The sequence below is a fragment of the Ranitomeya variabilis genome, chromosome 1, assembly GCF_051348905.1.
Source record: "Ranitomeya variabilis isolate aRanVar5 chromosome 1, aRanVar5.hap1, whole genome shotgun sequence".
In the NCBI taxonomy this organism is placed as follows: domain Eukaryota; kingdom Metazoa; phylum Chordata; class Amphibia; order Anura; family Dendrobatidae; genus Ranitomeya; species Ranitomeya variabilis.
In genome coordinates, this window is record NC_135232.1 from 438,944,023 (window position 1) to 438,966,950 (window position 22,928).

The following is a 22,928-nucleotide window of genomic DNA, read 5'->3' on the forward strand; positions in this document are numbered from 1 at the left end:
AACCGGCCCCTAAGGGAGATGAAGAAGGACGAATATGTCCCTTTTCCAGGGACTCCTTAATATATTCTCGCATAGCAGCATGTTCAGGTACAGATAGATTAAATAAACGACCCTTTGGAAATTTACTGCCCGGAATCAGATCTATGGTACAATCGCAATCTCTGTGAGGAGGTAGTGAACCAAGCTTAGGCTCCTCAAAAACATCACGATAATCAGATAAAAATTCCGGAATCTCAGAGGGAATAGATGACGAAATGGAAACCAAAGGTACGTCCCCATGAGCCCCCTGACATCCCCAGCTTAACACAGACATTGCTTTCCAGTCAAGGACTGGGTTATGAGATTGTAACCATGGTAATCCGAGCACCAAAACGTCATGTAGATTGTACAACACAAGGAAGCGAATCACCTCCTGATGGTCTGGATTCATACGCATAGTCACTTGTGTCCAGTATTGTGGTTTATTACTAGCCAATGGTGTAGAGTCAATACCCTTCAGAGGTATAGGAACTTCCAGAGGCTCTAGATCAAACCCACAGCGCCTGGCAAAGGACCAATCCATTAGACTCAAAGCGGCGCCAGAGTCGACATAGGCATCCGCGGTAATAGACGATAATGAACAAATCAAGGTCACAGACAGAATAAACTTAGACTGTAAAGTGCAAATTGAAATAGACTTATCAACCTCTTTTGTACGTTTAGAGCATGCTGATATAACATGAGTTGAATCACCACAATAGAAGCACAACCCATTTTTTCGCCTAAAATTCTGCCGTTCGCTTCTGGACAGAATTCTACCACATTGCATATTTTCTGGAGCCTTCTCAGAAGACACCGCCAAATGGTGCACAGGTTTGCGCTCCCGCAAACGCCGATCAATCTGAATAGCCATTGTCATGGACTCATTCAGACCTGTAGGTGCAGGGAACCGCACCATAACATCTTTAATGGCATCAGAGAGACCCTCTCTGAAATTCGCCGCCAGGGCGCACTCATTCCACTGAGTAAGCACAGACCATTTACGAAATTTTTGGCAGTATATTTCAGCTTCATCTTGCCCTTGAGATAGGGCCATTAAGGCTTTTTCAGCCTGAATCTCTAAGTTAGGTTCCTCATAAAGCAACCCCAAAGCCAGAAAAAACGCATCCACATTGAGCAACGCAGGATCCCCGGGTGCCAATGCAAATGCCCAGTCTTGAGGGTCACCCCGCAGCAAGGAAATTACTATCCTAACCTGCTGTGCGGGATCTCCAGCGGAGCGAGATCTCAGGGAAAGAAATAATTTACAATTATTTTTGAAATTCAGGAAACGAGATCTATCCCCGGAGAAAGATTCTGGTATAGAAATTCTAGGTTCAGATATAGGAGCATGAATAACAAAATCCTGTAAATTTTGAACCTTCGTAGCAAGATTATTCAAACCTGTAGCCAAACTCTGAGGATCCATTTTAATCAGGTGAGATCAGAGCCATTCAAGGATTAGAAGGAGAGAGAGAGACAAAGGCTGCAATTAGAGCAGAAATGCAACTAAGTCAACTATAGAGCAAGCTCAGAGGGGAAAAAAAAAAAAAAAATCTGCAGACTTCTTTTTCTCTCCTTTCTTCTGCCAACGGTTTTAACACTGGGCCGGCCATACTGTCATGGTTCCCAATGGCAAAGGAATGTCAGAGAACATAAATAACAGAACAGCTCTTGGGTGATGGAATCTCGAGCTGAACGTGAGCTAAACCTATCACACAACTAACAGTGGCCGGGTGGCGTACCTACGTTTTATCCCTAGACGCCTAGCGCCAGCCGGAGGACTAACTAACCCTAATAGAGGAAAAGACAGACCTGGCTTACCTCTAGGGAAATTCCCCCAAAAAGGAGACAGAAGCCCCCCACATATATTGACGGTGAGTTCAGAGGAAAAGACATACGCAGTATGAAGGTAGGTTCAGCAAAGCGAGGTCCGCTTACTAGATAGCAAGAAGATACAATAGGGAACTTCACGGTCAGCTGAAAACCCTATTAAAATACCATCCCGAAATTACTTTAAGACTCATGTGTCAACTCATGACACCGGAGTGGCAATTTCGGCCCACAAGAACTTCCAGCTACAGAAAAATAACATTACTGTGAACTGGAACAAAAATGCAAAACAAACTTAGGACTAAGAGTCCAACTTAGCTGATAGTAGTCTAGAAGCAGGAACATGCAACAGAAAGGCTCTGGTTACATTGATGGCCGGCACTAGAATAACTGAGCAGCAAGGCTAAATAGGATACACCCATACCCTGATGGAAACAGGTGAACAGAGAAAGTGAAGCACACAAGTCCAGTACCACCAGTGACCACCGGGGGAGCCCAAAAACCAAACTCACAACAGTACCCCCCCCTCAAGGAGGGGGCACCGAACCCTCACAAGAACCACCAGGGCGATCAGGACGAGCCCTATGAAAGGCACGGACCAAATCAGAGGCATGAACATCAGAGGCTGTCACCCAAGAATTATCCTCTTGACCGTAGCCCTTCCACTTGACCAGATACTGAAGTTTCCGTCTGGAAACACGGGAGTCCAAGATCTTCTCCACAACGTACTCCAATTCACCCTCAACCAACACCGGAGCGGGAGGCTCAACGGAACGCACAACCGGTACCTCATACCTGCGCAATAATGACCGATGGAAGACATTATGGATAGAAAAAGATGCTGGGAGGTCCAATCGAAAGGACACGGGGTTAAGAATCTCCAAAATCTTATACGGGCCGATGAACCGAGGCTTAAACTTAGGAGAAGAAACCCTCATAGGGACAAAACGAGAAGACAACCACACCAAGTCCCCAACACGAAGACAGAGTGCCATTTCACTTTTTGAGCTCAAAATTTTCTGAAATCATTAGCGGACACCATGTCCCATTTGGAGAGACCTTGACGTGCCTAAACAGTGGAAACCCCCCAATTTAAACCATTTGGGAAACTAGACCCCTTAAGGAATGTATCTAGATGTGTGGTGAGCACCTTGAACCGCAAGTGCTTCACAGAAGTGTATAACGTTGAGCAGTAAAAATAAAAAAAATCTAATTTTTCCACAAAAATGTCCATTAAGCCCCAATTTTTTTTATTTTCACCAGGTTAAAAGGAGAAATTGCATCATTATAGTGCTTTGGAACAAAGCACTATACTGTTATTCCATCGTGGTAAACTTCTTCTTATTCTTATTATTCAGTCCGCACGTAATGCGGCCCGAACCGCTAAACTCACAGACTCCAGTGAGGTGTCATTTCGAAGCCAGCGTTCCTGAGAGGTGTGCTAAGTATTTTTCGTGTCGATCGGATTTGTAGTTTTTGCGCAATTTGTGTTTGAAAAAAGTCTTTCAATGCGTTTCAATGGAGAAATTTTCCTATACGTTTATAATGGGCTGGTTTCTGAGGCAATTTCTAAAAATAACTGCCACCTGGCCGATTAGCTCATTGATATGCGCAGTCAGACACAGTTACTATGCCAACTCCTATGAAATCTACATCAGCTCACCAGGTCACAAGTTTTGTCAGATAATATCAGCTCTTAAAGTGACAGTACAGCACAATTCCAAACCACTATCTGTAGTCTTATAATTATTAGACTGTGGCCCGATTCTAACTCATCGGGTATTCTAGAATATGCATGTCCACGTAGTATATTGCACAGCCACGCAGTATACAGTGCAGAGCCGTGCAGTACACAGCGCAGAGCCGCGCAGTACACAGCGCAGAGCCGCGCAGTACACAGCGCAGAGCCGCGCAGTATAAAGTGCAGAGCCGCGCAGTACACAGCGCAGAGCCGCGCAGTACACAGCGCAGAGCCGTGCAGTACACAGCGCAGAGCCGCGCAGTATAAAGCGCAGAGCCGTGCAGTACACAGCGCAGAGCCGCGCAGTACACAGCGCAGAGCCGTGCAGTACACAGCGCAGAGCCGCGCAGTATAAAGCGCAGAGCCGTGCAGTACACAGCGCAGAGCCGCGCAGTACACAGCGCAGAGCCGCGCAGTACACAGCGCAGAGCCGCGCAGTATAAAGCGCAGAGCCGCGCAGTACACAGCGCAGAGCCGCGCAGTACACAGCGCAGAGCCGTGCAGTACACAGCGCAGAGCCGCGCAGTTTAAAGTGCAGAGCCGTGCAGTACACAGCGCAGAGCCGCGCAGTACACAGCGCAGAGCCGTGCAGTACACAGCGCAGAGCCGCGCAGTATAAAGCGCAGAGCCGTGCAGTACACAGCGCAGAGCCGCGCAGTACACAGCGCAGAGCCGCGCAGTACACAGCGCAGAGCCGCGCAGTATAAAGCGCAGAGCCGCGCAGTAGAAAGCGCAGAGCCGCGCAGTACACAGCGCAGAGCCGCGCAGTACACAGCGCAGAGCCGTGCAGTACACAGCGCAGAGCCGCGCAGTATAAAGCGCAGAGCCGTGCAGTACACAGCGCAGAGCCGCGCAGTACACAGCGCAGAGCCGTGCAGTACACAGCGCAGAGCCGCGCAGTATAAAGCGCAGAGCCGTGCAGTACACAGCGCAGAGCCGTGCAGTACACAGCGCAGAGCCGCGCAGTACACAGCGCAGAGCCATGCAGTACACAGCGCAAAGCCGCGCAGTATAAAGCGCAGAGCCGCGCAGTATAAAGCGGAGAGCCGCGCAGTACACAGCGCAGAGCCGAGCAGTACACAGCGCAGAGCCGCGCAGTAGACAGCGCAGAGCCGTGCAGTACAGAGCGCAGAGCCGCACAGTATAAAGCGCAGAGCCGCGCAGTATACCGCGCAGAGCCGTGCAGTACACAGCGCAGAGCCGCGCAGTACACAGCGCAGAGCCGCGCAGTACACAGCGCAGAGCCGCGCAGTACACAGCGCAGAGCCGCGCAGTACACAGCGCAGAGCCGAGCAGTACACAGCGCAGAGCCGCGCAGTACACAGCGCAGAGCCGCGCAGTACACAGCGCAGAGCCGCGCAGTATACAGCGCAGAGCTGCGCAGTACACAGCGCAGAGCCACGCAGTACAGAGCGCAGAGCCGCACAGTATAAAGCGCAGAGCCGCGCAGTACACAGCGCAGAGCCGCGCAGTACACAGCGCAGAGCCGCGCAGTACACAGTGCAGAGCCGCACAGTACACAGCACAGAGCCGCGCAGTACACAGCGCAGAGCCACCCAGTATACAGCGCAGAGCCGCGCAGTACGCAGCGTAGAGCCACGCAGTATGCAGCGCAGAGCCGCGCAGTATACAGCGCTGAGCCGCGTAGTATACAGCGCAGAGCCCCGCAGTATACAGTGCAGAGCCCCGCAGTATACAGCGCAGACACGCGCAGTACACAGCACGGACACGCGCAGTACACAGCGCAGAGCCGCGCAGTACACAGCGCAGAGCCGCGTAGTATACAGCGAAGAGCCACGCAGTATATAGCGCAGAGCCGCGCAGTACAAAGCGCAGAGCTGCGCAGAGCTGCGCAGTATACAGCGCAGAGCCGCGCAGTATACAGTGCAGAACGCGCAGTACACAGTGCAGAGCCGCGCAGTACACAGTGCAGAGCCGCACAGTACACAGCACAGAGCCGCGCAGTACACAGCGCAGAGCCACCCAGTATACAGCGCAGAGCCGCGCAGTACGCAGCGTAGAGCCACGCAGTATGCAGCGCAGAGCCGCGCAGTATACAGCGCTGAGCCGCGTAGTATACAGCGCAGAGCCCCGCAGTATACAGTGCAGAGCCCCGCAGTATACAGCGCAGACACGCGCAGTACACAGCACGGACACGCGCAGTACACAGCGCAGAGCCGCGCAGTACACAGCGCAGAGCCGCGTAGTATACAGCGAAGAGCCACGCAGTATATAGCGCAGAGCCGCGCAGTACAAAGCGCAGAGCTGCGCAGAGCTGCGCAGTATACAGCGCAGAGCCGCGCAGTATACAGTGCAGAACGCGCAGTACACAGTGCAGAGCCGCGCAGTACACAGCGCAGCAGCCGTGCAGTACACAGCGCAGAGCCGCGCAGTACACAGCGCAGAGCCACGCAGTATACAGCGCAGAGCCGCGTAGTATACAGCGCAGAGCCGCGTAGTATACAGCGCAGAGCCACGCAGTATACAGCACAGAGCCACGCAGTATACAGCGCAGAGCCACGTAGTTATACTGCCCAGTCACGTAGTATATTGTCCAGTCACATAGTATACTGCATATCCCTGTTAAAAAAAAAAAGAATTAAAATAAAAAAGTTACATACTCACCTCCTGGAGCGGCCGGTATCTGATGGTTGTTGCACCTCCTAGAGCGGCCGGTACACGATGCTTGTTGCACCTGGAGTGGCCGGTACCCGATGCTTGTTGCGCGCTCCGGTCCCAAGAGTGCATTGCGGTCTCACGAGATGATGACGTAGCGGTGTTGTGAGACAGAAAGACGGAAGTGCCCTTAGATAATTAGATAGTAGATTACCCCGCTCACCAATTCGGAACCCGAGAGGCCCGGCCCACCAAATCGGACCCCGAGGGGCCCGGCCCACCAAATCGGACCCAGAGTGACCCCGCCCCCTAAATCAGACCCAGAGTGACCCCGCCCACCAAATCGGACCCAGAGTGGCTCCGCCCACCAAATCGGACCCAGAGTGACCCCTTCCACCAAATCAGACCCAGAGTGACCCCTTCCACCAAATCGGACCCAGAGTGACCCCTTCCACCAAATCGGGCCCAGAGTGACCCCGCCCACCAAATCGGACCCAGAGTGACCCTACCCACCAAATCGGACCCTGAGGTGCCCAGCCCACCAAATCAGACCCTGAGGTGCCCAGCCCACCAAATCGGACCGAGTGACCCCACCCACCAAATTGGTCCCTAAGGTGCCCCGCCCACCAAATCGGACCCAGAGTGGCTCCGCCCACCGAATCGGACCCAGAGTGGCCGCGCCCACAGAATCGGACCAAAAGTGACCCCGCCCACCGAATCGGACCTAGATTTACCCCGCCCACAAAATCAGACCCAGATTGACCCAACCCACCAAATCGGACCGCCTGAGGGGCACCCAAGTGTGAAAGTCTTGCAGGGGCAGCCCGGGCACCATTCCAAAGCACTATCTGTAGTTCCTTCAGGAAATACCCATCTAGTTCTTATTATTATTCAGTCCGCACGTAATGCGGCCCGAACCACTTCACTCACAGACTCCAGTGAGGTGTCATTTCGAAGCCAGCGTCCCCAAGAGGTGTGCTAAGTATTTTTCGTGTCGATCGGATTTGTAGTTTTGGCGCAATTTGCGTTTGAAAATGTTTTTTCCCCTCATTGTAATGCTTTTCAATAGGGAAATTTTCACATAGGTTATAATGGCCGGGTTTCTGAGGCAATTTGAAATGTACCTGCCACCTGGCTGATTAGCTCATTGATATGCTCAGTCAGGCCCAGTTACTATGCCAACGCCTGCGAACTGTACATGACCCTAGCAGGACAGTTTTGGCAGATAATATCAGCTCTTAAAGTGATAGCACAGCACAATTTCAAAGCACTATCTATAGTCTTATTATAATTATTGCCCCGCTCACCAAATCGGACCCAGCCCGCCAAATCGGACCCAGAGTGGCGCCGCCCGCCAAATCGGACCCAGAGTGGCGCCGCCCGCCAAATCGGACCCAGAGTGGCGCCGCCCGCCAAATCGGACCCAGAGTGGCGCCGCCCGCCAAATCGGACCCAGAGTGGCGCCGTTCGGCCAAATCGGACCCAGAGTGGCGCCGCCCGCCAAATCGGACCCAGAGTGGCGCCGCCCGCCAAATCGAACCCAGAGTGGCGCCGCCCGCCAAATCGGACCCAGAGTGGCGCCGCCCGCCAAATCGGACCCAGAGTGGCGCCGCCCGCCAAATCGGACCCAGAGTGGCGCCGCCCGCCAAATCGGACCCAGAGTGGCGCCGCCCGCCAAATCGGACCCAGAGTGGCGCCGCCCGCCAAATCGGACCCAGAGTGGCGCCGCCCGCCAAATCGGACCCAGAGTGGCGCCGCCCGCCAAATCGGACCCAGAGTGGCGCCGCCCGCCAAATCGGACCCAGAGTGGCGCCGCCCGCCAAATCGGACCCAGAGTGGCGCCGCCCACCAAATCGGACCCAGAGTGGCGCCGCCCGCCAAATCGGACCCAGAGTGACCCGGGCCGCCAAATCGGACCCAGAGTGGCGCCGCCCGCCAAATCGGACCCAGAGTGGCGCCGCCCGCCAAATCGGACCCAGAGTGGCGCCGCCCGCCAAATCGGACCCAGAGTGGCGCCGCCCGCCAAATCGGACCCAGAGTGACCCGGCCCGCCAAATCGGACCCAGAGTGACCCGGCCCGCCAAATCGGACCCAGAGTGACCCGGCCCGCCAAATCGGACCCAGAGTGACCCGGCCCGCCAAATCGGACCCAGAGTGACCCGGCCCGCCAAATCGGACCCAGAGTGACCCGGCCCGCCAAATCGGACCCAGAGTGACCCGGCCCGCCAAATCGGACCCAGAGTGACCCGGCCCGCCAAATCGGACCCAGAGTGGCGCCGCCCGCCAAGTCGGACCCAGAGTGGCGCCGCCCGCCAAGTCGGACCCAGAGTGGCGCCGCCCGCCAAGTCGGACCCAGAGTGGCGCCGCCCGCCAAGTCGCACCCAGACTGGCGCCGCCCGCCAAATCGGACCCAGAGTGACCCGGCCCACCAAATCGGATCCAGAGTGACCCGGCCCACCAAATCGGACCCAGAGTGACCCGGCCCACCAAATCGGACCCAGAGTGACCCGGGCCACCAAATCGGACCCAGAGTGACCCGGGCCACCAAATCGGACCCAGAGTGACCCGGGCCACCAAATCGGACCCAGAGTGACCCGGGCCACCAAATCGGACCCAGAGTGACCCGGGCCACCAAATCGGACCCAGAGTGACCCGGGCCACCAAATCGGACCCAGAGTGACCCGGGCCACCAAATCGGACCCAGAGTGACCCGGGCCACCAAATCGGACCCAGAGTGACCCGGGCCACCAAATCGGACCCAGAGTGACCCGGGCCACCAAATCGGACCCAGAGTGACCCGGGCCACCAAATCGGACCCAGAGTGACCCGGGCCACCAAATCGGACCCAGAGTGAGCCGGCCCACCAAATCGGACTCAGAGTGAGCCGGCCCACCAAATCGGACCCAGAGTGAGCCGGCCCACCAAATCGGACCCAGAGTGAGCCGGCCCACCAAATCGGACCCAGAGTGAGCCGGCCCACCAAATGGGACCCAGAGTGAGCCGGCCCACCAAATGGGACCCAGAGTGACCCGGGCCACCAAATGGGACCCAGAGTGACCCGGGCCACCAAATCGGACCCAGAGTGACCCCGCCCACCAAATCGGACCCGGAGTGGCCTCAACCCTGAGGGGCTACAACTACCAAACCAGCGCCTGAGGGGCACCCAAGTGTGAAAGTCTTGCAGGGGCAGCCCGGGCACCATTCCAAAGCACTATCTGTAGTTCCTTCAGGAAATAACCATCTAGTTCTTCTTCTTATTCTTATTATTATTAGGCTTTTTTCCGCAATTAATGCGGCCCAAACCGTAAAACGCACAGACTCCAGTGAGGTGTCATTTCGAAGCCAGCGTCCACGAGAGGTGTGCTAAGTTATTTTCATGTCGATCGGATTTGTAGTTTTGGTGCAATTTGCATTTGAAAATTGTTTCCCCCTCATTGGAAAGCATTGTTTTCAATGCATTTCAATAGGGAAATTTTCCTATACGTTTAAAATGGGCTGGTTTCTGAGGCAATTTCTAAAAATAACTTAACTGCCAAATGCCACCTGGCTGATTAGCTCATTGATATGTGCAGTCAGACACAGTTACTATGCCAACGCCTATCAACTCCACCAGGTCACCGTTTTGTCAGATAATATCAGCTCTTAAAGTGACAGCACAGCACAATTTCAAAGCACTATCTGTAGTCTTATTATTATTACAGTATACAGCGCAGAGCCCCGCAGCATACAGCGCAGAGCCCCGCAGTATACAGCGCAGAGCCCCGCAGTATACAGTGCAGAGCCGAGCAGTATACAGCGCAGAGACGCGCATTATACAGCACACAGCCGCGCAGCATACAGCGCAGAGCCGCGCAGCATACAGCGCAGAGCCCCGCAGCATACAGCGCAGAGCCCCGCAGCATACAGCGCAGAGCCGCGCAGTATACAGCGCAGAGCCGCGCATTATACAGCGCGGAGCCGCGCAGCATACAGCGCGGAGCCGCGCAGCATACAGCGCAGAGCCGCGCAGCATACAGCGCAGAGCCCTGCAGCATACAGCGCAGAGCCCCGCAGCATACAGCGCAGAGCCGCGCAGTATACAGCGCAGAGCCGCGCATTATACAGCGCGGAGCCGCGCAGCATACAGCGCGGAGCCGCGCAGCATACAGCGCAGAGCCGCGCAGCATACAGCGCAGAGCCGCGCAGCATACAGCGCAGAGCCGCGCAGCATACAGCGCAGAGCCCCGCAGTATACAGCGCAGAGCCTTGCAGTATACAGCGCAGAGCCACGCAGTATACAGCGCAGAGCCGCGCAGTATACAGCGCAGACCCGCGCAGTATACAGCGCAGTCAGACCCAGTTACTATGCCAACGCCTATGAACTCTACATGAGTCCAGCACACAAGTGTTGTCAGATAATATCAGCTCTTAAAGTGACAGCACAGCACAATTCCAAAGCACTATCTGTAGTCATATTATAATTATTGCCCCGCCCGCCAAATCGGACCCAGAGTGGCGCTGCCTGCCAAATCAGACCCAGAGTGGCGCTGCCCGCCAAATCGGACCCAGAGTGGCGCCGCCCGCCAAATCGGACCCAGAGTGGCGCCGCCCGCCAAATCGGACCCAGAGTGGCGCCGCCCGCCAAATCGGACCCAGAGTGGCGCTGCCCGCCAAATCGGACCCAGAGTGGTGCCGCCCGCCAAATCGGACCCAGAGTGGCGCCGCCCGCCAAATCGGACCCAGAGTGGCGCTGCCCGCCAAATCGGACCCAGAGTGGCACCACTCGCCAAATCGGACCCAGAGTGACCCGGGCCACCAACTCGGACCCAGAGTGACCCGGGCCACCAACTCGGACCCAGATTGACCCGGGCCACCAAATCGGACCCAGAGTGACCCGGGCCACCAAATCGGACCCAGAGTGACCCGGGCCACCAAATCGGACCCAGAGTGACCCGGGCCACCAAATCGGACCCAGAGTGACCCGGGCCACCAAATCGGACCCAGAGTGACCCGGGCCACCAAATCGGACCCAGAGTGACCCGGCCCACCAAATCGGACCCAGAGTGACCCGGGCCACCAAATCAGACCCAGAGTGACCCGGGCCACCAAATCGGACCCAGAGTGACCCGGGCCACCAAATCGGACCCAGAGTGACCCGGGCCACCAAATCGGACCCAGAGTGACCCGGCCCACCAAATCGGACCCAGAGTGGCCTCAACCCTGAGGGGCTACAACTACCAAACCAGCGCCTGAGGGGCACCCAAGTGTGAAAGTCTTGCAGGGGCAGCCCGGGCACCATTCCAAAGCACTATCTGTAGTTCCTCCAGGAAATACCCATCTAGTTCAATTTGTTTTTCTATTTCTCCTGAGTACACCAAAACCCCATATGTGGTCAAAAACTACATTTGAGGCACAGTGCAAAGCTTAGAAGGAAAGAAGTGCCATATTGGAGTTCAGATTTTGCTATAATGGTTTGAGGGTGCCATGTCACGTTGGCAGAGCCCCTGAGGTGCCGGAACAACAGAAACTCCCCATAGCTGAAGTCATTTTACAAACTACATCTCTTAATGAATTCATCTAGGGGTGCAATGAGCATGTTGACACCACATGTGCCTCACAGAAATTCATACCATTGGCCAGTGAAGAAAAGATAATTATATTTTTAACTCTAAAATGTTATTTCAGCCCTACATTTTTTAATTTTTATAATGGTTAATAGTAAAAATGGACCTCTCCATTAGTTGTGTAATTTCTACTGAGTGCGCTGATACCCTTAATGTAATCAGAAACTACTTTTAAAGCACAGTCCATAACTCAGAAAGGAAGTGTCTAGTGTTGAGCGATACCTTCCGATATCGGAAAGTATCGGTATCGGAAAGTATCGTCCGATACCGTCAAAGTATCGGATCTAATCCGATACCGATACCCGATCCCAATGCAAGTCAATGGGACGAAAATATCGGAATTAAAATAAACCCTTTCTTTCCTTGTAGGTTAATTCTACATGAAGGAAAACAACTAAGAATAATGTAGGATGTATTGGGGGAGGTGGCGGAGACATTAAAGGCACAGAGGTTTAGCCCAATCAAATAGAATAGCATGATTTTTATTTTTTTTTATGACGTTCGGCGTTAGAAAGATTTTGACTATGTTATTTTTTATTTTATTTTGTCAGATATTGATGTTTCACTACTTCCACGCCCTTCACCTTCTTTTTTACTTCTCCCACACTTTCTTCTTCATTATCCTCATCATCAGCTTCTTTGACATCAACTTCTTCACCTTATTCATCTTCTTCTTCATCTTCTACCTATTATTTTTTTTCTTACATTGTTCATATTCTTTTTATTTAACTATTATCTTCTTCATATTCAACTTCTTCATCATATTCTTATTTGTGACAGGCATTCCCGTAGTTGTTATCTATAAAAGTTTGAAGATTACACCTTCCGTTCTGCCTGTCACAAAAGAGTTACATTTGTCCGCGTTCAGTTTTGCCTGCAGCATCAGGCTTTATCCAGGGGCACCACGAGGAGGAACGGACCCACCCCCATACACTGCTTAGTCTTCTTCTGCTTATAATTTAGATAATATCTTTTGCTCTGATATTTAGTCTTATGCTTAATGTTCTTCTGCTCTTTGTTCTGCAGCCTCTTCTGCTCTTTCTTCTGCTTCTTGGTCTTCCAGGTCGTCGTAGTCTCCAGGGTCGTCGTCTCCAGGGTCGTCGTCATCTCGGTGGTTGTCGTCTCTGGTGTCGTCGTCATCTTAGGGGTGGTCTTCCGGGTCATCGTCTTTAGTCTCTTGAACTTGGAAATGTAGCAGAAGGTACAAGAAGGCTGAGAAAATGCCGAGAAACAGCTGATGGAACTGGAACTCGGATGGCTACCCGAAGGTCCAAGAGGCAATTGAACTACCGAGGACCAGCTGACGTTACTGGAACCCGGTTACTAAGCAGGAGGTACCCGTGCCTGAAAGCACTACCAAGGACCACCTGACGTTGGTGGAACTCGGATATTCAGAGGGAGGCACCTAAGCCAAAGGCTCTGCCCGGAACCAGCTGACGGTACTGGAACCAGGATGGGGAGCAGAAGGTACAAGAGCAAAAGACACTGCCGAGAACCAGCTGATGGTACTGGAACCCGGATGGGTAGCCGAATGTCCAAGAGCCAATGGAACTACCGAGGACCAGCTGACGTTACTGGAACCCGGTTACTAAGCAGGAGGTACCCGTGCCTGAAAGCACTACCAAGGACCACCTGACGTTGGTGGAACTCGGATACCCAGAAGAAGGCACCTAAGCCAAAGGCTCTACCCGGAACCAGCTGACGGTGCTGGAACCAGGATGGGGACCTATTCAAGCTTGTCTTCCTAGAGCCCCAACTAGCGTTGTTGGAGCAAAGGGTCAGCAGGGGGAGCAGAGTGTAGGCCGAAGCCTGCACTGGCGGCAGCTTTGGGTCTGTTGTGTCTGCATGGCTGTTGCAGGACAAGTTGCCGGCTACACAGCAGGGGAACAGCTGGCGGTGCTGAACCCCACTGACACATTGGTGGGTGTTTTTCTCTGTGCAGCTAGCACATCTGGGCCCCAACTGGCGTTGTTAGAGCCCAGGGTCAGCAGGAGGAGCAGGGGGAGCAGAGTGTAGGCCGAAGCCTGCACTGGCGGCAGCTTTGGGTCTGTTGTGTCTGCGTGGCTGTTGCAGGACACGTTGCCGGCTACACAGCAGGGGAACAGCTGGCGGTGCTGAACCCCACTGACACATTGGCGAGGTGTTTGGCTCTGTGCAGCTAGCACATCTGGGCCCCAACTGGCATTGTTAGAGCCCAGGGTCAGCAGGAGGAGTAGAGGGAGCAGAGTGTAGGCCGAAGCCTGCACTGGCGGCAGCTTTGGGTCTGTTGTGTCTGCGTGGCTGTTGCAGGACACGTTGCCGGCTACACAGCAGGGGAACAGCTGGCGGTGCTGAACCCCACTGACACATTGGCGAGGTGTTTGGCTCTGTGCTGCCAGCATTTCCGGACAGCAACTAGCGGTGTTGGAGCCTGGGCTCTGCAGGTGGAGCAGAGTGTAGGCCTGTTGAGGGAGGATTTAAATTGATCCTTCACGGTTAACCCAGTGATTTCCAAATTAATATACAAGGTGTTGCCGGCAACTGAAAATGACCAGACGGAGACGTGTGCCTCTGTATGGGGGATCGAGCTGATCTCTGGCCCCCATTTATTTTGTATATCAGTTTTCATTGTCACAGAAATTATACTTCAACCAATCAGCATAAGAACACGCTCACAGTTCTTAACCTATAAGAATGCAGGAAAAACTTAACCCATGAGGATACAGGAAAAATGGAAACTACAGATATGGTCATGTCTTTTTGGCACAGTATGTGTTTTTCTAACAGATGCCTCAGTCTTGTATAGTGATACACCCCCGAATCTCTTATCTGGCTCGAGACAGAAAACTCAAGGTCTTTATACCAATTATGAAACATAGCCTAGTTGCATACCAGGCTTGTGAACAAAAAGATAAAGTTACTTCATGGCAGCTGTAACCTTTTACCTAATTAAATAACAGAATTTATCTTTAAGCAACAAGAAAATGGAGTCAAAAACACAAAATGGAGAATCTAGCACAAAATGGAGAACCTTTCATAATTTGTTCCTTCACATTCCCCCCTAGATAAATTTTGTTAATTAATGTCCAGCATCAGAGATACTATCCCAAGCTCTAAGCTCGAGGGGTACTGGTCTTCACATGACTGGTGCCATGTTACCAGCCATTTTAAATACAGTTTCATTAATATCTACAAGCGAGGGAAAAATCTTATTATTTCACAGTCTAAGATATAGCAGTACAAAAAGTATATAAGAAAATATATTTTCACCTTGACAATCCCCCTAAACACTAAGTTTTTCCCTTAAAGAAAGATCCTTCGAGACTGTCCATGTGATGGGAAAAGGGGAGGTGGATTTCTTCATCCAGACACCTCAGAAACTCTCCCCTAGCGAGAGGCCTCCAGGTAGCTGAACCCTTCACTAACCTCACATGGAGTTCTCCCACTGTCCCTAAACTAAATCTCTTAGCATCATCTGAGAATGGGGTTTTTTGTCTACTCTCTTGAGGGGGACATACTTAGGGATCTCCCCTGGATCAGTACCATCGTACTCTGGTGGGTCTACTTCTTGATTGAGGAAGGTGCCAGTCGGGATTGCTTTCACTAACTACCTAGGCCTGCCCAGGTGTACTTATACATCTATCATATTGTCATTATTTGTTTGTAAAATGAGAAAGGTTGGTTCTCAGGGTCAGCCAATTGTTTTTGCATAGCTAGCTAGTCAGAGGGCCTCCAGGGATAATACTCCTGTATCTGTCTTACCCTACCTGATGTGGTTGGTTCTCTGGTGGTGGGAGCGACATGACATACTGGTCTACAGCTCCTTCCCAAAAGGATTACTGTCAGCCTACTCCCAAAAGTTAATGTCTCCACTATCCACCAACCACAATCCTGTGTCAGCTTCTTATATCACTGCATGTGATCTTGTCTGGACAGGATTCAGTGTAATTCTCTTAGGTCGGGTTGCAGCACGGGTCATACAAGTGTTAGGGCCCAAATCCTCAACTATACCCGGGAAGGCATCACAGCTATAATTGACAAATCTTTGTTCACTGTAATATATATATATTTGATCCATTCAACATTTTTATTAATCTGCACCTGTGGGATTATAGAAGCAATGCCGGCATAAATCTGGTTCTGGGCTTTAAACTGGTCAGGCACCCCCCTTGGCACTCCAATGGCATCAATATATATACTAGTGGATCTTCTTCATAACTCATGTGGAGCTGATCGAGACTTCTCCTCTTTCTGGTAGGTTCATCAGGTATCTTTGGTGTACATATATTGTGTATGTTTAATTAGCAAATCAGTATCTAGAGAACTGTTCTCTTTGCAGAAACTTGTCTCGAAGATCCCTACTGGTGTACCTGTGGTGTCGTGGGAATTATAGCAGGTGTAATTGTCAGCTAATACGGTTACTTCTCCTGGGACCTTTAGTCTAGGTTCCTTATGAATTAGTGGGACATAATCTGGACAATCAGTGGGCTTCAGACCTTTCAAACGATTTATGACACAGGCAGTGGTGTTGTCATCAGGGAAAAGCAATGCATGTGTGTATAGGTGTGTATTCGCAGCAGCACAAGCAATACATCCTACAGAGATATTCTGGACTCTTACATTGTATCTCACCCATTCTAACCATAGGTTTTTCCTTGGGGCTGTTTGTGTTTCTATGGAGAAAACCTCTTGCCAACTGAGATCTGGAATGGGTATCACTTCATTAACTACATTTTGCAAACGCTCACCTGGGCCTGTTTTAGGTGTACTGGTAACAGGGGCCTTGGTTGGTCTGAAACTAATATCCTGGAGCTGTATATGGCCTAAATTCCCATGGTATCCACTATTAAATACATAATTAAAATGCCTTCCCAGTACAAACGTCTGCAGATCAGCAGATTGGGGGCTTTCAAGATTTAGGAGGAGGGGGTGACAGCTTCTACCCCATTTACAGCCCCTAAGTGGTTGCAGAAGGGCTGTTAGATGCATTCTCTCACAAAGACTGCTACCCGTCCCATCCTTGGGAACATGGCTTCACTAGATTTATATCCCCAATCATCTCCCGTATTCCAGGCAGCATCTGTCTAATAATAACAGTTATTGTTGTCATTTCTGGTAACACATATATAAAACTGGATGATCCCCTCTACCACCCGTTCAGTCTCGAGGCACTTGACTACATCACAGAAATCAAATCGCCAGATATTCACCGGGGCTGTCAGGTTTACCCAGAGAATAGTGGGGCCAGAATTCTTATTTACAATAGGGGCCGAAGAGGTAGGGGCAAGGATGGCCCTCAGTTCCAGGATCAAAAACAACAGCAACATTTCCCTTCAGTCACTACTGTGACTAAACACTGGTTCGGTCTCTTTTACAGTGTGAGGCGTGGATCCAGGTGCTCTTTCCTTCAAATTTTACTGCAGTGGGGGTAACCAGGATCACCGTGTGAAGTCCTTCAAATCTCGGCTGGAGACAATCTCTGCACACAAACTTTTTCACATACACCAGGTCTCCTGGCACAAAGGGATGGTGTCCAGGAACCTTGTCTGGGTCTGGAAGAGAACTGAAGACAGTTAAATGCACTTTGGCAAGGTGTCCATGTAAGGCCTGCACATAGCTAGTCAAGTCCTGGTACTTGAGCTGCAACTGTTGTGAAAAGAAACATTCAAGATTGGGGCTCCTGCCAAACAGAATCTTATACGGTGACAGTCCTGTCTTCCTGTTTGGGGTATATCTTACTGGAAACAAAGCTAGAGGAAGGCATTCTGTCCGTGGTTTACCAGTCTCTGTCATTGCCTTCTGGATTTTAAGCTTAAAAATTCCATTTAGTCTCTCCACTCTTCCACTACTCTGCGGATGGAGTATGCAATGCTTGACTTACCCCCAGTGCTGCCATTACCTCTGACATGATCTCTCCAGTAAAATGGGAACCCTGATCGCTTTCAATGACTTCAGGAACTCCATACCTGCATATGATCTCAGCCATCAGTTTCTTCGCCGTTGTCTTAGCCGTAGCTTTGGCAACTGGGTAGGCTTCTGGCCAACCTGAAAATAAATTAATGCAGACCAACACATACTCATACGTCCCTACCCTGGGTAACTGAATATAATCAATCTGCAGTCTCTGGAATTGGTTAAAGGGCCGGGGAGTGTGCTTGGATGGGGTTTTCACTGTCCTACTCTGATTATGTGTGGCACATATCATGCAGCTCTGTACCTGCCTTTCTGCGCAGGTGGAAAACTCGGGGGCAATCCATTGTTTCTGTAGGGTGTCACACATGGCCGTCTTCGAGTGGTGCACATTCCCGTGCAGAACCTGTGCCATCATTGGGTACAGTACCTGTGGTAGGCAGACCTTTTCACCCCTCCCCCATAGCCCAGTGACGGTATCAGAGCAAGCCCCTATCCTTTGCCACCTATTTTTCTCCTCCTTACTTGCCTGTTCTTGTAACTGGGCTAAGATGTCTTTCAACACAAGTGGAGATGGTGGGGTGTCTAGGTGATGTACTCTAGAGGCCACAGGAGTGCTTGCTGCTTTCTTGGCAGCCTGGTCTGCCAGTGCGTTACCCTTTTGTCCATCCATCAGTGTCTTTGGTATGTGCCTTTACCTTTATGATGCCTGCTTGGGTGGGAAACTGTAATGCATTCATAAGTTGCTGGACTGCCTCAGCACGTTTAATGGGGTGGCCATTTGCTGTCAGGAAAGCCCTGGCTCTCCAGATAGGCCCATAATCGTGTGCAATGCCAAAAGCATACCTGGAATCAGTGTAGATATTTACAGTCTTACCTTCTGCTAGTTTGCTCTGCTTCTTGTGCAGACATATGAGCTGGCATTGACTCTGCCTTGATTACCTCATGTTCTGAGATCACAGCATATCTGGTACAGTAGCGTCCTTGGTCATCTTGGTGACGGGATCCATCTACAAAAAGCTCAAAATCAGCATTAGAATGGGCACACTAGAGACAAGCCGTTTCCTGAGACATCAATTCTAGACAATCATATGGTTTGGAAACCTAATCTTGTTCCTCTGGATCCATTTTAGAAAGAAAAAGAAAAAGAGTGTCCTTTTTCATGTCACCTACTCCTCCCCCCTTTGGATCCATAGGAACTAGGAGAAGAGTAACGGGGTGTAGGACAGTGCACCTTTTCAAAGTCACATTAGTAGGCATGAGAATAGCACACCGAAGTCGCAGCTGTCTGGTCATGGACATGTGGCTAGATTATACTTGGTTAGGGATACTATATACATCGTGTGGGGTATGGACCATCAGTGGGTAATTTGATTGAGTCCATGAGGGTTTTAACAGCTTCAGCATTCTTCACTGGAGTCCCGGCGGTGGTAATAAACCCTCGATTGGCCCATAGGGCTCCTAAATCATGAGCAATACCAAATGCATACTGTGAGTCCGTGTATATATTAGCCCGCCTGTCTTTGGCCAGAACACATGCAGTAGACAGGGCCTGAAGTTCTACTTCTTGTGCTGACAGTGAGGGAGGGAGTGCAGCTCCGTGCACTACAGTATCTTCCGTAGTAACAGCGTATCTGGTGTGGAATCTGCCAAATCATCAGCATATCTTGAACCGTCTTTCAGGGCATTGTAGAAAGGTTGCATTATACGGGATGCGTCCGGTATCCACTGACAACAATAAGTACATAGTCCAAGAAAACGCTGGAGTTCAGTCTCATCTTTTGGTAAAGGAAGGGAGCTGACGGCTATTTTTCTTTCTTTTGTGAGGTGTCTGGCACCCTGAAGGAGACAGTGACCCAAAAATATCACTTGACCAAGGCAGAACCGAAATTTCGAGGCCGAAACCCGACAGTTCAGATCTGCCAGATACTTGAGAAAACTAACAGTGGCAACAATGGTTTCCTGCTCTGTCCGTTCACACAACAAAAGATCATCCACATACTGAAGCAGCGTGACATAGGGGTGTTCTAACTGCCAGGGTAAAAGACACTCTCCCATATTTTTTGCAAACTGATTGGGACTTCTTTTTTTTTTTTTTTTTTTTTTTGGGCCCCCTGTGGCATAACTGTCCGCGTCAATTGTCATCCCTGATAAGTGAATGCAAACAGAAACTGGCAATCTGGGTGTAATGGAATGCTGAAGAAGACATTGGCAAGGTCGATAACCATGAACCAAGCAGCATCCTGAGATATCTGGGACAAAAGAGTATGTGGCTTAGGCACCACCGGAGTTTCTGGAACAGTAACTGCATTAACTGCCCGTAGACCTTGTACCAGCCGGTACACAGGGGGTTGGTCGGGTGGGGTCTTTTTCTTAATGGGAAACAAGGGCGTGTTCCATGGGGAAACACAGGGTATCAGGGCACCATTATCGAGTAACGTTTGTATTTGCCCCTTGAGGCACTGCTCCTGATCATGTTTCAAAGGGTACTGATGGACTTTGGGAAAAGGGGCACCAGGTTTGAGAAACACTTTTACTGGTTCTACAGGCATTATTGGGGGAGAATCTGGGTCTATCAGGACCATCATAACTGTGGGAAGGGCATGTAGGATACAGATCTCATTATATTCATCTGCATAGGAGTTATATAACGCAAGGACCATCTGACCATCATCTTGGAATTGTATTCTGGAGCGGAACTGTGATAATAAATCTGCCCCCAGTAAATTTACCGGACATGAGGGAGAGATTACGAACTGAGCAGTAACTTCAGGGAAAGGTCCCACAGGGTTAGGTTTTATAAGAGTATATTTATTGGGTCTGTCATCTACTCTAATTAAAACAAGCTCTTGATCTGAGAATTGACATGGGGCTGGGGAGGGACCTTATCATCAAGCAGGGAGACCCCCTGTTCCAGATCATCATTTTTAATTGTTTGTCTTTCTGACACATTATTCTCAAACGCTTTCTCAATACCTTCCTGCACCACAAAACATCCAGACTTTATCATAGAAGTAGACAGCTTTCATTTTTCAACGTAGCAAAAAACAATCAGAATTCATTTTCTCTGTTGATCCTCAATTTGCTATATATCAACCACTCAACTTGCTTTTACCAATCACTTACAAATTTCCTTCTAAAACTAGACACTAGATTTCACTTTCAAATTCCAGATTATAATATTTCTTTATACTTAAAAACAATGTTGTCGCTTTAAACAAGACACAGATCTACCAGAGAAAATACAGAGAACACCGTTACAGTATGTGCTCTCTCCATTCCAAGGACACAGAGACAAGAGAGATCACAGCATTCCTCTACACAGAGAAAAGAGACAAGCAATAGCGCAGCTACGCGACCCCTCCCATCGGATATTCCAAAGACAAACACAGACACAAAATATAGCAGTTCTTAGACTTAATTAATTTCTACGAAACCTTCATCACACAATTCACATACCAGAACACCTTAGAAAAACCTATAATTGAGAATATTTTCCCCATTTTTTTGGGGCTAACAATATCAGATTCATAATACAACTTCAAAGACTTCTTTTCCTTCCACAAAAACGGATTCTCTTTTAGAGCTAAATATCCTTCTTAGTTGTGCATAATACCGACGGCCTTACGGTTTTATTCCACTGGGTCTCTCTCTGTCCCCCGCTGGGACAACCCAAAAACGCGGTACTCAGTGAAAGGAGGAGGGCGTCTTAGACTTAACCCTCCGGACACCCCTGGAAATACATAAATATATGATTCCTGAGTTACGCATCCTACCCAATCTTCGATCACCTCACCGCGCCTGATTCTAACAGTGATCAGGAATTCAGGATATTTTGACTATAAAGAGAATTACATCACTGGTCAATCCGGGGTGTCCGTCCCTTATGAGGTACGGTTCGAGCACTGGGCTTCCAACGGAACTACACCTCTATATGATTCCACCCAAAAATCATCCCACCTCCGGGGACAAACCTCAGATTCTCTTTGCAGCAACAAACACAGGAAAACCACACCAAACGGTCAGTCTGGACAGTATAACTGCCAACTTACCGTGGTTGTTGTGGGGGATGATCAGTCCCAATTTTCCAGTGGCTGTGTCCGGTCCGAGGGTCCTTTGTCTTGTTGTCCTCCGGGCGGCAGAGGCGTTCCTGCTTGGAGCCCCACGTTAAGCGCCAACTGTTGAGGGAGGATTTAAATTGATCCTTCACGGTTAACCCAGTGATTTCCAAATTAATATACAAGGTGTTGCCGGCAACTGAAAATGACCAGACGGAGACGTGTGCCTCTGTATGGGGGATCGAGCTGATCTCTGGCCCCCGTTTATTTTGTATATCAGTTTTCATTGTCACAGAAATTATACTTCAACCAATCAGCATAAGAACACGCTCACAGTTCTTAACCTATAAGAATGCAGGAAAAACTTAACCCATGAGGATACAGGAAAAATGGAAACTACAGATATGGTCATGTCTTTTTGGCACAGTATGTGTTTTTCTAACAGATGCCTCAGTCTTGTATAGTGATACACCCCCGAATCTCTTATCTGGCTCGAGACAGAAAACTCAAGGTCTTTATACCAATTATGAAACATAGCCTAGTTGCATACCAGGCTTGTGAACAAAAAGATAAAGTTACTTCATGGCAGCTGTAACCTTTTACCTAATTAAATAACAGAATTTATCTTTAAGCAACAAGAAAATGGAGTCAAAAACACAAAATGGAGAATCTAGCACAAAATGGAGAACCTTTCATAATTTGTTCCTTCACAGGCCGAAGCCTAATTGAACCAATTTTAAAGGTAACCTTTAACCCCCCCTCAGGGGTTACAAACTAGAAGAGCCACACCTTATGCAGCAGTAGTGCTGCACAAGTCAAAGGTTGCTCTTTTAATTTTTCTCCTTGCACACGCTGAATGAAACACGTATAACATTTAGCCTTTTATACAGTCAAACTGTGTTGGAGGCGAGAGTTCCCTTCGTAATGAGACGCAGCACAGATGTCAAGAATCCCACCTTGGTGCTGGGCGCAGCCTCCTGAGCGTTGTTATTTGCTGTACAGGAGTCTGCGCTGTCGTGTTATCCCTTGGCCTTGCGCTGTTAGCGCTGCCCATCTTCTGACATCATTTAATGTCAGCCGTTGCGGTTCGCGATGACCATGAATCCCAGCCCCGCAGTGTCTTTACATAGTTAAAACACTGCGGGGCTGGGATTCATGGCCTGGCGCAGT